This window comes from Leptonychotes weddellii, chromosome 10 (genome assembly GCF_054177405.1).
Source record: "Leptonychotes weddellii isolate Sample4059 chromosome 10, ASM5417740v2, whole genome shotgun sequence".
Taxonomy (NCBI): domain Eukaryota; kingdom Metazoa; phylum Chordata; class Mammalia; order Carnivora; family Phocidae; genus Leptonychotes; species Leptonychotes weddellii.
In genome coordinates, this window is record NC_138378.1 from 83812526 (window position 1) to 83826100 (window position 13575).

Consider the following 13575-nt stretch of genomic DNA (forward strand, 5'->3'; position numbering starts at 1 on the left):
CGCCCTTATATGGCGATTTTTAACAAACGTGCCATGTTACTTAAATGGGAAAAAGATAGTCTTTTCAACAAGAGGTGAAGGAATAAGTGGTCCCATGGGAGAACAAATCAACCCTGACATTTATCTCCCCCTAATCACAAAATTAATATAGAAATAGATCATGGAACTAAATGTACGATCTAAAGCTATCCAATCTCTGTAAGTAAATATAGTTGAAAATCTTTGCAAACTTGGCCTTTCTTAGGACAAACATTTCTTAGGACACAAAAAGCATTAACAATAAACAAAATAAATGGCACCCATGTTTTCTAAGCAATGTGCTCAACAAGAACATCATTACAAAAAATAAAGCAACAAAACAGACTGGAAGAAAATACTTGCAATAGATATAACCAGCAAAAGATTGTTTTGAATGTATCAGGAACTCCTAACCTCAGTAATGAGAGACAAGCCATTGTCAAGTGGCAAAAGATTTGAACAGACATTTTGCAAAAGAACCTATAACAGAGGCTAATGTGCATAAAAGAGCTACTTCACATAATTAATCAAAAAATGTAAATTATAATATTTATATTTTTATAATTCCAACTAGACAGCTAAAACTAAAAATAATATCAAATATACCAGGTGTTGGCAAAGATATAGAACAAATGGAACTCTCTCAATACATTGCTGGTGGGAGTGTAAAATGAAATCACCCTTGTGAAAATCAGTTTGGCACTTAAAAGTATCTCACATAGCACTTCTACCGGTAGTTATTTCCCCAAGAGATACATACCCCACGTCCACAGGAAGACTTATACGTGAATGCTCGTTATAACTTAATTCAAAAGAACCAAAAACTGAAAATAACCCAGATATTCATCAGTAGGTGCAACAGGTAGACAAATTGTGATAATACCATAAAATACTACTCAGCAATAAAAAAATGATTCACTGCTATGTGATAAATGAATTTTTTTAAATGCTGAGTGACAGAAGCTAAACACTGAAGGATGCATACTATCTAACTTCATTGACATAAAATTCTATAAAAATGAAAACTAACCTAAAGTGACAAAAAGCAAAAACAGTGGTTGCCTCAGGGAGAGGTGAATTGTAATCATTAACACCGGGCAAGAGGGAGCAAGCTGCTTTCCATATTGTATCAGTTTGTCCCAACTGCTGATAACATACCTCCACAAATGTAGCAATATAAAGCAACACTTACTTATGATCTCACAGTTGTAGGTCTTAGGTCCAGGTACCAAATGGCTTACTGGTTTTCTACTCCAGGTTTCACAAGGTTGAAATCAAGTTTTCGGCAGTGACGTGTTCTTTTCCGGAGGCTCTGAGGATGAATTCACTTTCAAGCTCATTTAAGCTTTCAGAAAAATTCACTTCCAAGCATCTGTAGGAATGAAGTCCCATGTCCTTTTTGGAGGTCAGCAAAGGTCATTCTCAGCTTCTAAAAGCATTCCTTGCCTCATGGCCCCTTTCCTCCAGCTTCAAAACAACAAAGGCAAGTTGAGTCCTTCTCATATTTTCAGTCTCTCTGACCTTCCTTTGTGCCTCATGTCTCTTACTCTTCCGCCTTCCTTCTGCTTTTAAGGGCTTGGGTGATGCATTTGGGCCCACCTGATAATCGGGGATAATCTCCCTCAGCTGACTAGTAACCTTGATTACAACCGCTCAGCAAAGTCCCTTCACAGTGTTTGGCTAAATAACCAGGAGCTGGAATCTTGGGGTGGAGGGACTCTTCAGAATTCTGCCTAACACACATCTTGATTGGGGTAGTAGTTACACAGGTGTATTCATTTGCCAATGTGCTTCAGATTGTTCACTTAAAATGGATTAATTTCATTACATAGAACAGATCTTAGTAAATTTGATTTAAAATGTAAAAAAAAATCTACAGAATATTTATTGTGGTAAATGGAAATATAGAAGAAAGGCATGTGCTATGCTTTAGAAAAAATGAAACACTATTTATATAATGTCTTTAATAAAGTGTAGTGCATTTTGTATTTAATACACACACATGAGCACATACACATTTACATTCAATTAACTTAATAAGACGTTAATTCAGTTGTTTCTCAGATGACTCTTAGAAAACTTTTACCTGATTTGAGAGAAAAAAAAAAACAGCAGCAAGAATAGCCAGATTAGAAATAAACTCTATCTCACATCCTTCTCGAGTAACTTATGCCACTTCTCCATAAGCTTGTATAAATAAATATAGATGCCATTCAAACTGACTAGATTAGTCCTTTTGAAATATGATGAGGGGGGGAACAAGGCTTTTCACAGGCTCAGAATAGTTTCTAGAGCAGTACTGTTCAATAGAAATGTAATGTAAGTCACATAAATGATTTTAAACATTTGAGTAGCCACATTATAAAGTTAGGAAAGACAGATGAAATTAATTTTAATAATGTGTTTTATTTAATATATCCAAAATATTATAATTTCAACATGTAACCAATGTATTTTACATTTAAAAAAATAAGTATTTGCAATTCTATGTCTTTAAAATACATGAAATCAAAGAGGGAGACAAACCATAGAGACTCTTAACTGTAGGAAACAAACTGAGGGTTGCTGGAGGGGAGGTGGGTGGGGAGAAAGGGTAACTGGGGTAATGGACATTAAGGAGGGCATGTGATGTGATATGCAACTGATGAATCACTGAACTCTACCCCTGAAACTAATACTCTATATGTTAATTAAATGAATTTAAATAAAATAAAATTTAGAAAGTAGTAAGCATGATGATTAATTTTATGTGTCAATTTGGAGGGTGTTTTTGGATGAAATTAACATTTAAACTCATGGACTTTGGTTAAAGCACGTGCCCTCCATACTATGGGTGGGCTTCATTCCATTGGTTGAAGGCCCGAATAGAAGGAAAAAAAACAAGCCTTCTCAAGAGGGCATTCTTCAGTAGACTGCCTTTGAACTTCATCTACATCATCAGTTCTCCTGCCTCCAGGTTACCAGCCTTCAGACTGGTATTACACTGGTTCTCCTGGGTCTCCAGCCTGCCAGCCACGTAATCATGGGAGCCAATTCCTTAAAATAAATCTTTCTCTCTATATATAGATATAGATAGGTAGCAGATATAGATTGAGATTTAAAGATATATGTATATACATACACATATACACATACATACATATATAGATAGATCTATCTATATCTATATAATTCAATATAAAATGAACCTTAAATATAAAGTTTCTTCAGAAAACAGAATCAATTGTCTATCTATCTATCTATCATCTATCTATCTACTGTTGATTCTATTTCACTGGAGAACCTTTATATTTTATACTTTCAGCACGTCTCAATTCAATTAACTCTTTTAGTTCCTTAGATGCCCCAGCTACATTTTAAGTGCTCGGTAGTCACAGGTGGTTAGTGGCTACCATAATAGTCTGGAGCAAGTATTGGCAAACTCTTTCAGTAAAGGGTCAGATGGTAAATATTTTAGGCTTTCTACTCGATATGATTTCTGCTGCAACTACTCAACTCTACTGCTGTAGCCAAGAAGCAGCATAGACAATATGTAAACGAATGGGTGTGGCTATCTTCCAATAAAACTTTATTTATAAACAGGCAGCAAACCAGATTTGTCTAGTCAGCTATTATTTGTCAACCCATACTCTAAAGGAATTGAAGCAATCTTCTGGCTCCATAATACTATGATTAAAGACAGATCTTACAGGGGCACCTGGGTGGCTCAGTTGGTTAAGCGGCTGCCTTCAGCTCAGGTCATGAACCCAGGGTCCTGGGATGGAGTCCTGCCTTGGGCTCCTTGCTCAGCAGGGTCTGCTTCTCCCTCTCCCTCTGTCCGTCCCCCCTGCTCATTCTCTCTTTCTTCTCTCTCTCTCTCAAATAAATAAACAAGATCTTTAAAAAAAGAGACAGCTTTTGCATTTCATTAAATTTGTTTGTCCTGAAGAGTATCCTTTCAAATGTCAATGCAGTTCTGTCAGCTTTACCTCTTTTTGTTGAATATCAAATAGATCAAAAGTTTACAAAGTCTAAAGAAATTCACTGATATATAGATAATTTAAGAGTACTTAAAATATTAATGTAGTCATGATATTAAGGGAAAAATTAGAACATTTTAGTATATTTTACTTCCTTTTTAGAAGTTTCCTATAAAGAATATTTACACCATAGCACATCCTCTTTCTTATCACTTTAGTTTTAGCATTCAAAAGATGTGACAAAAGCAGGCCTTCCTAGATTCACAAATCATTCTAAATAGAAGGTGGGAGGAGAGCAGACACAAATTACAGTGGACTTTGAAATCAGTATATCATCTGTAAGCATGTACTTCTTCATGTTCTAACTTGAAGACAGACTGACATTTTCATCACGCCCCCAGTGAAGGTGTGGATGCATGGGCACATGTGCATATTAGAGTTAGTTCCAGATGCATTAGCAAATTATTAATTAAAACGTTCTTTCCCAGTGTTATAAGTTCAACATGACTTTGGAAAGAATTGAGCCCAATGTCAACTGAGAAAGAATGTCAAATGAGAAAAATCCAAATGATTCTTTTATCTTCAGGGCCACTGTGAACTCTGCAATGTGCACTGGGAATTTGCTTTGAGATGACTTCTAGACAATGACCTTGACAAAATCAGGCAGTTTAGACAGAACTGTTACCATGATTATTTTGTCCGAATGGATGGTTAGGTCAAGTAATTAACTAATTAATCAGACATTCAATCACTCCTTAAGTCAATTAATTAACTTGATGCTTAAAAATGTGAAACATAGATGCTCCTAAGGATGACATAGTCATAAAATGTAGTCACTGCCCTCTAAGAGCTTTCTCTTGTTATCTGTTTGGCTCTCTTCCTCCCTTCCTTCCTTCTGGATGTCCCATATAGTTTATAATCCAGGATGTAATTAAGGTTCACACATTGTCTTTGGTTATTATGTAAAGGAGTCCACACTTTGATGAGCTACTTTAGACTTGTGCCTTATGACTTTGTGAAAGAATTCTTTTGATTTTTCCTCTAGATATGAGGCACTTTTGGTTTTCATGCCCGTGGAAATATAAATACTTTGACCTTTCTTCCATAGAAAAACATATGTGAAATATTTGGGAACCATTCTGCCTTCCCCCCCTTGTATTATTGCTGATCATCTATAAGGAGGTCTGTTTAAGGTTTTAACACAATTTGGAATATGCCCAAGTCTCATATCATACTGTGTGAGATTATAAATTCTAGCTGATAGGAATTGCTAAACTGTAATTTTCAGAGTTAGTCTGTTTTGGTTTTGACAGAGACTTACACTTTTGGCATTAAAGAGTGTTCTTTATCTTGTTCTTGTTCCCAGTGGGACCCTGAACAAGCTGAAGTCAGTATGTCAGTAGTTCCCAGGTTCCATAGTCAGAATATTATTTCTTAATCTCACCATCCATTCCCATCACTTGTGAGAACCTTCCTTTAATTAACTTCTTTGTGAATTAAATTTAATTAACTTTTTTATTTTCTATGATAATGCTGCCTCCTATGTTTAAACAAAACATACCTCCTGTAGCAGAAGCTACTGATGGCTCATGTCCCCACATGGCACCTCTGAATTTCACCTACACCTAAGCAGACAATGTCTATACCTGTGGACAGCTTCCCCTACAAGGCCTGTGTCTTTTTGTGGGCTTTGCTCTAGAACTATGAACGAGAGATGGTCAGTAATTGTGGCTACCCAGAATGACTAGATATCCAACACCTCCAGGAGTAATTGTCAACAAATGAGGGACTAGAGTTAGTGAATAAATGCCCCAGGTTCCCACCCATCATATGATAATACTGAAACACATTTAAAGACACCTTGAGAGCAACCCAGGAGGAAAGAGCCTTAATTGTCCACAATGGAGACTTGCTCATTAACATACCTTTTATTGATTTTCTTTCTCTCTTGATTTACTTTCCCTACTCCCTTACCTGTGCTTCCTGGGATCATATCACAAATAAACCACCTATCATGCCTGTCAATTTATCAGGATAGGCATGGGGGGAGGGGAACACTATCTGTGCTTACCTGATTCTGTGCACTCTCTACCACTATAGTGCTGAATGTCATCCGGGAGAGCACTAGACTATGATTCAGCTGCTGTTTACTTGTCTTCTTATATTTCTCACTGTACAAGACATAGAGGTACATACAAGAAAGAATTCTCTTTAGTTTTCTGAGGCAAGGTTGGAAATTACCTAATGGTATGATCTTTTGCATTGGGCAGAATATGTTCATATGCTTATCTCATCGATTCCTCATAATACTTTGGAAGGTCAGCATATTTAATCCAATTTATAGATGGAAATATTGAGACCTGGATTAAAGGACTATAAAAACCCAACTATGACATGGACTATGAAAAGCTGTATCAGTAAGAGTCCTTCTAACTTCAAAGTTAGTGGACACTACTGGACACTATTCAAAGTATGACATGGTTACCTAGAAACTGAAAATCCCAGGGGACACCTTATTTTCATTAGTATAACGACTGCTCTTATGTCATCCTGTCTTAAGAAAAAAATTAACAATTTTTTTTTTCTGATGTTCAATAGAGTGGTGATCACATAATCTCTCTTCTCCTCAATTTTAAAAAGCAAGGGTTGGGGAAAAGGAAGGGAAGGACCTTAATGTAGATCTAATAGTTCATGTTTCAAGTATCAAAAGTAGACTCATTTCCAACCGTAAACAACTTTTTTCTCCTCACATTACTGCTGTCTTCACAGTCTACTGCATCAGATCTTGACCGCTTTGCCTGGCCTTTGAAGTTATCCTAAACATATTTTCTTCTACCTATTAGAACTTACTGTATTGCCACTTGGTCTCAACACACATCCATCCTAGAGTCGGACTAATTCTCTTACTGTCAAAATGAAAACCCTTCTTTCTGCTCAACCAATGCTTGCCTCCCTTCATTCAAATCCTACCCACACTTGATGGTCCAGCTGACCTTCCCTTTGCTCTGCACCAAAATATTCCCACTGCTCCCACCCTCAGAACCATCTTCCTTTCCTAAAATGTTTCCCATATATTTTGATTTTCAATCAATTCTGGGAAGGCAACAAAGTTTCCCAAGTCCTTAAAGGCAGCACTCTAAACAGTATATGATTGCACAAAATACACCTCAATTATTTATAGGCAAAGCAATGAGGAGAAGCTCCAAAGTGGAGGAACAATCTTATAATTCTGAGACTTTGTTTCTTTATCTGGCAGATGATTAACCAACTCTGTTCCTCATTCTGGGCCTTAAGTGAAGGAAAGTGCTAAAAAAAATTCCTCCAGGGACCCCAATTTAAAATGTATTATGTATCTCAATCACAGAAAAATATAAGAACTCACCCCTAAAGTACATAATATCCATTCTTCACCTGCAGTGTAAGAGAGTCACCTTACATTTCTGGGATTGAGTTATTTATTTATTTGTTTGTTTGTTTATTTATTTATTTATTAAGATTGTATTTATTTGACAGAGAGAGAGACAGCGAGAGAGAGAACACAAGCAGGGGGGGTGGGAGAGGAAGAAGCAGGCTTCCCGCCGAGCAGGGAGCCCAATGTGGGGCTCGGTCCCAGGACCCTAGGATCATGACCTGAGCCGAAGGCAGATGCTTAAAGACTGAGCCACCTAGGTGCCCCTGGGATTGGGTTTTGGATTTTCCATTGAGATGGATTCTATAGAAGACATTTGTGGCTTTATAGGAAAAGAATATTGTAATTGTCTCGCAAGCATTTGAGGCCAAAGGAGAGAGTGAGCGTTTGTGTAGTGTAAATAAGGGAAACTTCCCTGGAGCTGTTTAGGATGTGAGTCTGGCCCAATTTTAAGAGAGCTCCTGCTCTGCTGTGCAGCATCTCCAAGGAGCTGATCTAGAGAGCTATCTCGAAATAACTTGGAAGCAGTTCAGAGTTTGGATCAGCTCTGTAGGGAGGGCAGACAGAAAGAGAAATGGCCATTGTGCTGAAAGGATTACTGAAGAAGGCATTCAAAAAGAGAGGGGACAAGAGAGAAGAGTTGCTTCTTAGAAGAAGGAACAGGACATCTTGCAGCAGGGCGTCACTGCAGGTTTCTTTGCTGTGCTGTCTTCGCTTAGGGAAGGATTGTTGTCATTGAGATTGTCTCAGACATTCCACGTAAAACCACAAGCAACTGTACTATGCACAGCTCAGGAAAGGCTTAGCTGAGGGCCAGCTAGACTGATGGTAAAGTAATTCAATAGATGGAAGCCAAGAACTGTCAAATGAGGGAACAGCCTAAAAATAACAAGGCAAGACTTCACTCTGTAAAGGTAAAGGTTAAAAGACAACTCAACAACAAATTGTTAACTTGAGACTACTATGTCCCAGGCACTTGGTCAGATGATGGGATGAACGTGGTGAGAGTCGATCAGACCATGATATCCTGTTTTTCCAGGCATTCAAGTTCAAAGAATATCTGGTAGGAAAGGATGAAGACATTATCTAGTCTAGAGGCAAAAACCAGAGGTCTGAGATATGCACTGTTTATTTATAAAACTTGAATTTGAATGCTAAAAGCCTTTAGACCAGGTATGCACACTCCAGCTGCCCTTGTTCTAAGCCCTTCTTGTATTCTTGAGCCACTGACTTGCCTGAAATGCTTTCCTGCCTCTGAAAGCATTCCAGTTTGCAACTCCTGCATATCTGGTTTTACAGATGGCGAAACTGAGGATAAGAAGTTAAAGGACTTACCTCTGTCCCACCACTGAATAGAAGCACAGGCAGGACCAGGTCCAGAGATTCCTTTCTTTCAGTGAAACACACACACATCAGGGCTGTTAGCATCTGTCTGTGTAATCACAGAGAGTGAGTCAGGTCCCAGACAACTCTCTTGGGTTATTCAGAATGACATTTTTAGAATGAGTCTAGTCTATTGCTCTAGTCGTTGGCACCCTTCCCACCACTTCTGCTGCTTTTCCCCTTTTCCCAGGTGAGTGAGACAATGAAGCAATCTCAGACAGGCTTTGGAATGTTTGGGGCAAACATAAAACGACTGCTCCAAAAATCAATGACTGTTTCATCTCCATTGAAGAGAGGTGGCCTGGGCACTGGTGGCCATTCAGATCTGTTCCTTCTTTCCCACTTCTGTACTAAATTCCTTATCCTGGCTTCTTCTACTCTGAAGACTCAGGTCCCATGTGCTCTTCAGTCTCCATGTCTGGGTAATCACCCTTCTGTGGCCTAGAGATCACGGCCACTCTTCCCCCCACCAACACATCACCCAGAAGCTGTCAGCTCATAATGATTTTCAGTTGCAACTAACTGGGATGAGAGTATTGTTTTAACTGTTATTGAATAACTTAAATTAAGCAGGGCAGTAGAGAAGGCAGGTGGCAATGAAGATGGGAATTGTACTTCTGTTCAGAGGCATAAATTTAGGACTCCAGCAATTGTATTGTGATCTGAAAGCTGAGAATTTATGAGTTTTAAAATATATACACTAGGAAAACTTCTAGAATAGATTGCATTTTCTTTCTAATAGTAGGTTTAGTGTGTTCTCTACAGAAAAATGACAGGGCAATAAAAGAGGTCCTTGCTTTATGACACCAGAATATTTTAGATAAGACTCAGTACTGAGACTTAACTGATTTTCTGCTGGTGGAGAGCAACAGCAAAGCAGAGAGGAAAAGTGGAATGATGGTGTTATAGCCCCTGACCAACTTAGTTATAGTCTGAAAAACAAAAGAGAAGGAAACTAGCATTCTATGTGTTAGAAAAATCAACAGGACTTTCATCCATTCACTGTCAGCCATGTGCCCATCCTGGGCTAGGTGCTTTGGGACATTAAATAAAAATGACAATAAAACAGAAAAAAGACTGGTTCTGTATTATGTGTAATTTAGTTTGGAAAACAGGAAGGATGTTTAGAATCAAACACTAGGTTGTGTGGCTCAACTGGACTACAGGACAGTGAAGAAGGAAAAGGCCACGGGTTAGAGGAATCTGGGAAAGTTTTTTGCTCAAGATAGATATTGAGAGGAAATCTCAGAAAATGGAGAGAAGTGTGGAAGGGGTGGGGTCTCAGGAAATGAGGCCAGTATGACATAGCTGGGCAGGAACAATGGAAGGGGCACTCAGGAGACTCATTAGCCTAAAGCAGAAGGTCTGTGTTAAAATGTTGGTAGTATGTGACCACAAATGCCAGTCATGCAAGGACACAGCTGCCACAGGCTTTCTGAAGGTCTTCATCCTGACTTAATGATAAGGGTACTAGTCCTCTCTTGGCTAGAGGAAATAGGGCTAACTGCCTGATGAAGTAGGAAGCCAGCTGGGTAGAATACTTGGCCCAAATCTGTCCCCTGATCTGCCTGATGACCTCGAGGTTATTTGGTCAGAAACAAAGTCTTCCCTTCCAATGTGAGGAATGAGGTTTCAACTGCCAAGAACCTTACAAGAGGGGACACACAACTGCCAAGAACCTTATAAGAGGGGACACAGAGACAGTTATTGAATGGTAAGTGACTGATGGCCAAGGTTTTACCAAGAAGACAGTTTGGTGAGTGGTGGGACTGCCTGGAAATGATAGAAGAAGTGACACATTTTAGAGGTGGGGTGGTGTACAGTAAGAAATGGCACACAAAATAGAGGCCTCACAGTGTGGTAGAAAGAGCAAGGCTATGAGGTTCAGATACACCTAACTTTAAATCCTGAGTGCCAACTTTTGGGGAGGAGCAAGTGCTCAGCTTTCAAATAAAGACGGCAAAATTTATGTAAGAGAATCAGAGAGCATGTAAGTAAAACACCTGGCAAAATGCCTGGCTCAAGCAGGCACTGAATAAATAGTAATAATTATTAATTTAAAGAAAAATATGGGAACATCACAGAGGAACTTTAGCAACTTGACAATTCTGACAACTTTAGTGTTGATAAAAGAAGAACTAAGGCTTAGTTGAGAAATTATTTAAAAAACTCTTCTTGTTCTTTCCCCAATGCTTCCCAACCAGTATGGAATCATGTCAGGATGCCCTTCTTGTAGCTATGATATACATCTGTTGTTCTTCCTCCACCTAGGGTCCATTTCCTCTTTTTCTGGTAACTGCACCTCACCTATCCTTGGAGGAAGCATCCTACTCTACTCTGAATGCACAGAGTTTGTGCGGAGTTGAATCTAACTCTTGGCAGCAGGGTGGGCAGTTGATCAAGGCATAACAAGTCAGAACTGTCCATCCTCCTGGCCATTCCCCCATGCTACTCCCCACCCCAGGGACTGGAATGTGACTCACCAATCAGTCCACTCTGACTGGAGTCAAATGTCTTACAACTATTGGGAAAAAGAAGCTGCTAACTAATGAGAAGACCTGCTAGAGGATAGAGAGTAGAGAGAGAGTCCTGATATGAATATAGCAACTGTGCCAGGCACTGTTCTAAGTGCTGTGGATATCGGGGCACCTGGGTGGCTCAGTTGGTTAAGTGACTGCCTTCGGCTCAGGTCATGATCCTGGAGTCCCGGGATCGAGTCCCACGTCGGGCTCCCTGCTCAGCAGGGAGTCTGCTTCTCTCTCTGACCCTCCCCCCTCTCATGCTCTCTATCTCATTCTCTCTCTCAAATAAATAAATCTTTTAAAAAAAAATTTAAGTGCTGTGGATATCAACTTTATTTAATCCTTCCAAAAATTCTATGAGAAAGTTATTATTAATATCTCCATTTTAGAGGAAAGGAAATGGAGTCATTCACTGAAAGGGGTAAAAACTTGCTCCAAGTTACACAGCCAGTGGGTACCTACCACTACCGGGATTTAACCCCAGACTGTCTGGTTTCAAAGTCCTTGCCTTAACCAGTATACTATGCTGTCTTTTCAAGAGATATTTCAGATTCTGGATCCTCTATACTTTTCAGTTATGTGAGCCAATATAATTTCTTTTTTGGCTTAGGCCAGTTTGAGCTGGGATTTTGCCACTGGCACCCAAAGGAGTCCTAAGTAATTCAACTGCACAACAAATGTGCTGTCTGTCTTTTCCAGGGTCCCAGTGTTAGCCCAGACTCTGCTCTTCACTTGCTGAAGTTACTGTCCAAATGTATAAACCTTTCATTCAAAGTCTTCTGCATTCTTATACAAACCTGTGTTTGGATCTTACTTTTAATCCTCCTCTACAAAAATTTCCTCTTTGTCACCTATTAGTGATCTCTTTTTTTTTTTTTAAAGATTTTATTTATTTATTTGAGAGAGAGAATGAGATAGAGAGAGCATGAGAGGGGGGAGGGCCAGAGGGAGAAGCAGACTCTCTGCTGAGCAGGGAGCCCGATGCGGGACTCGATCCTGGGACTCCAGGATCATGACCTGAGCCGAAGGCAGTCGCTTAACCAACTGAGCCACCCAGGCGCCCAATTAGTGATCTCTTTTAACCTACAGCTGAGTTAATTACTTCTTGTAAGTCCATTGACCCTTCTGATCTCACGCTCACTCATTGCTAGGGAAGAAGTCTAAAGTAGTATTTTGCAATTTCTTAAAATCCATCTCTCATTCGATAAATGTAATAACGTCTCCCCTGTCTTTCTCCTCTTGCAAATGGAAGAGGCTGCAGCCTTTTCCCCACACCCCAGTGGTCCTTGTTAGCTTTCCAGCAGTAGTTGCAATATTTTAAACAAGGCTTTCTTGCAATCATTTCTTCCTCCTTTGTGTATTCTCCTCTTTTCAAAGTGTATTCGGTTGTGCTCCCAGCTGTGTAGGATTGTTTGGGTGCTGGTCTGTAGTGAAAGGATAAGAAGAATAATTGGCTAACACAAGGCCTGAGGGAAGGATTCCAATAGGAGAAAAAGCTAATCTTTGATGGGAGAAAGCTCCTGTTTCTTTCTGGGTTAGAAAAGGCAGCATTTTCAAATTGAAATCTCTAGGACTGAGACAGATTTCTTGAGAATGTTCGTGGTCCTCTGCTTGACAACACAGATTTCTTTGGGACTTTGTCCTGCCTCAAAGGCATTGAGAGCAATATGTTAACAACGGACACCTGAATTGCCTTCCCAACGCTGTGTGCTCTAAGTTGACCCCAAAATTGCTGAAGCAGGCTAAGCTTTTCCCCTAGGGTACTGGTTATACACTGGTAAGTTCTTAAGCTTCATTCACAGCTCCTCTGTTTTCCAATGACCCTGTTCCCTGCTTTTCCCAGTCAGGCTGATCTGCAAACATACAAACTTCAACCACAAACTATTTGCAGCTCCAAAGGAAGGAACAGTGCACCGAGGAAGAAACAAACCAACACTCACAACAACACAACCATAGGAGCCTGTAGACAGTTAGTTCTGCTCCCACCTCGGGAAGACCTGACTGTCCTCCTACCCCATCTCTAGAGAGGAACAGTTGTTTCAGATGAGTGAGAAGGATTACTTGGATTATTACAATGCTAAAATGGATTTTCTGTACAAGACAGGATAAATATCCTTCCTAAACACAGTCTCACTTCCAAAGAAGGAATTATGGCAAGACCCTTGCATCTTAAGAGCAGTGGTGGGAGTTTCTTTAGGAAACTTGATGTTGGTAAAGAACCCATTCGCCTGTGGTGAACCTGCCCTTTAGCAGTGCTCAATAGGCCACAGGGACTCAGTTAAAC

General features: G+C 39.6%; 1 long non-coding RNA gene across 1 annotated transcript in view; it reads right to left on the reverse strand.

The window, feature by feature from the left end:
- Positions 1-8111: 8111 nt before the first annotated feature.
- LOC115942166 (uncharacterized) overlaps positions 8112-13575 on the reverse strand; it is a 233710-nt gene continuing 228246 nt past the window's right edge. Inside the window, exon 7 of the long non-coding RNA XR_014148968.1 lies at positions 8112-8818. This is a non-coding gene — a long non-coding RNA (uncharacterized LOC115942166). The remainder of the gene's footprint in view (positions 8819-13575) is intronic.